Genomic DNA, 2,745 nt, shown 5'->3' with positions numbered 1-2,745 from the left:
ACCCCTCAGGCCGGACTCGCCCAGAGTGGGAACCGGGATCTCCTTCCTCCCACCCCCGCTACCCCTCGTTTGTAGGGGGAAGCCTGGCTGCAGCCCGCGGGCCTCTTTTCTTCCCCTCACGCCGCCTGCCTGTGTTTTGTCCCGCATGCTGGCCCTGCACCTCGGGGGCCTTTCCCAAGGAAAAAGGCGCTTTCCTGCAGCCCCCCTTCCCGCTTGTCCTCCCACCCTGACCCCCGGGCTCTGCACAGCCCCTCAGCCGGGTTTCATGTCAGCAGGTACTGCGGGGAGCGCAGGGCTGAGGCCCTTGGGGGCAGCGTCGCTGGTAAAACTCCTCTACGCGTCGCAGTGAGGCCCGAGGCAAATACTGCTAAGCGTCCGTGTAAGCGATAGAAGGGGTCTCGCAGAGGTGTGCTGTTGGAAGGCGAGGGCTCGAGGTGCTGTCTGGGCGAGACGCTGCACTGCGGTGCGTTAACTCTGGTCTCGCCACTTTGGTTATTTCATGTGTGGATTTCTATCCCCTAGGGAGAAACGCAGAGGTTGTGCCTGGCTGAACGCGTTTAGACAGCCCTATTAACGCGAACGGCGCTTGTTAAATGACTGACGTAACTTTGGTAGGAGGCTGCCGGGGTGGGATTTGATCTAACTTCAGATGGCTGCAGTGAAGACGTTCGTATCTGAGCAAGGTCAATAGACTCCTCCGACAGCAGCAGAGGGAAGCAGGCATGTCTAGAGAATGGTCCTTCTCATTTGAAAGCAGACATCTAAAAGTAGTTGAATTGCACCCTAGATGTGTCTTTATCTTTTGCTAACAATAAAAAAAGCCAAGAAGACCAGCTTAGATGTACACATTTACACTTTAAATGTCTGACTATTTAGGGGAGATGAATCTCACCACAGGCCTGTAAAAGTTCTGAAACCAGTGTTTTCCCTTTAAACTCTTTTCAGTTTTAACATAGATGTATCATGCTGCTTTTGTTACCTTCTTTCCCAGTAAAAATTTGGAAAGGAAAATCACATTCTTTGCAAATTTACCCTCCAGCACCTGAAAAGTAGCTGATTCCTTGGTGTTGTCTGACCACAAATAGGATGTTCTTGATTATTTTAGTCTCTTTTAAGTGAGTCAGTGGCCACCTGCTGATTCCAGGAAAGCACCTGGCTGCACAGGTCACTTAAATGATTAATAAATAGATGTTAATAAAAATTGTGGTCTAAATTTCCAACAATCATTCAAATCCTTTTGCTTTCTCTTTTTGTATTCTAGGTAAATGCAAAACCTACAGAAATCCTCCCTCAGACACCTCATAGACTGCATCGGTGCTTGTCAAACCTCCCATACAGAGTTTGTATGTGAGATGGCGGGGCTACTCTCTGCCTGCTTTAAATACCCTGAAAATCTTTCTGTTCCTTGAGTTGCAGAGGAAGCCCTTCAGAACAGTCGGAAGCTCAGAACAGTAAAACCAGGCTCTGTCTACAAACAGAAAGAAAAGGTGGGTAGCGTCTTTCTGTTCTTTGCAGAGAGGTGTAAATGTTACAGCTTAATGAAGGCAATTTGAGTAGTAACAATATTACCCACTTGAATGTAGAAACGTTTTGATATTCTAGAATAATCTGTCCTAAGGAATGTATTCTCGCTCTTTTTGTGATTAGAGTAATTTGGTGCGTTATGCTTTTTATCTTTTCTTACAGCTTTGAAACCTGTCTTAACAAAGATCAGAGCTTATCTCTGTCTCAAGGGTTTCAACCTAAATGACTCATTGAAATTAGGCTTAGTTCCAGAAAACCTCTACTAACAAGTTTCTGAGCGGAGAATCTAGATTCTTATGGCATTCCAGCTAGGAATTTCATGCTGCTGGAAGCCTAAGGTATCTCTATGTACTCTTACAACTTGGTACATTTTCAGCTTCCTAGAGGCAGTTCAGTTTCACGATTCCTCCTCCTACTTCAGCCACCTAGAGTCTGATCCTTTAAAGAGTTTACAACGACCATTGAATTAACTGGGAGTTGAACCCTTGCAGGACCAGGGTCTTAAGAAGAAAGTCACGCTGGCCTTAAAGCAGATTGACTGTTTTAAGCTAGAGTCTTTTCTTAAGTACTCAGCTTCTGCCCACTTACAAAGCTGAGGCTGTGGAATGCAAGCCACAGATCCGTTACAGAGTTCAGAGGCAATCTGTGAAGTCAAATATTGTTCTGATTTTTTTTTTCTCCTCTCACATAATTTCATAACAACAAGCTCTTCCTCCACACCTCTCTTCTATTGACAAACAGTATTGTATCCCTTGGAGTGATGAAAGGAAAAGCCACTGAACTGCATCATCAACACATGGCAGTTCCTTTCATTTTTAATGAAATACATGGCAGCAAATGGATCAGTAATGTACCTAAATAAACCACATTCATAGACCAAAGGAAGAAGACATTGTTAAGCACTAGGTTTAATACACAGCGGGTATCCAATGGATACAACAGAAAAGTTAATTCATTCAGAATTGTAAGGAAGCAACAGTTGTGCATTATTATTTTTTTTGCTCGGTTTCACCATGTACAAACATTTGAACCAGGCCTCTCACCATTAGGCAGGTCAGTGGACAGAGTAAAAGCAGACGCTTGCTCATAATAACTGAGGTTATTTTCGTTAAGCAAAACAGGGAAATACATATTTGGTTAGCTTAAAAACTTTTTTTAAACAAGAAAAGAATTACAGAGAGAATCGGCGACAATTATATTAAATCAAAATACAGTCTGCTA

Source organism: Pygoscelis adeliae, unplaced genomic scaffold (assembly GCF_000699105.1).
Source record: "Pygoscelis adeliae isolate BGI_AS28 unplaced genomic scaffold, ASM69910v1 Scaffold114, whole genome shotgun sequence".
Lineage (NCBI taxonomy): Eukaryota > Metazoa > Chordata > Aves > Sphenisciformes > Spheniscidae > Pygoscelis > Pygoscelis adeliae.
The sequence above is the reverse complement of the archived record's forward strand: the minus strand, read 5'-3'. Positions refer to the sequence as shown.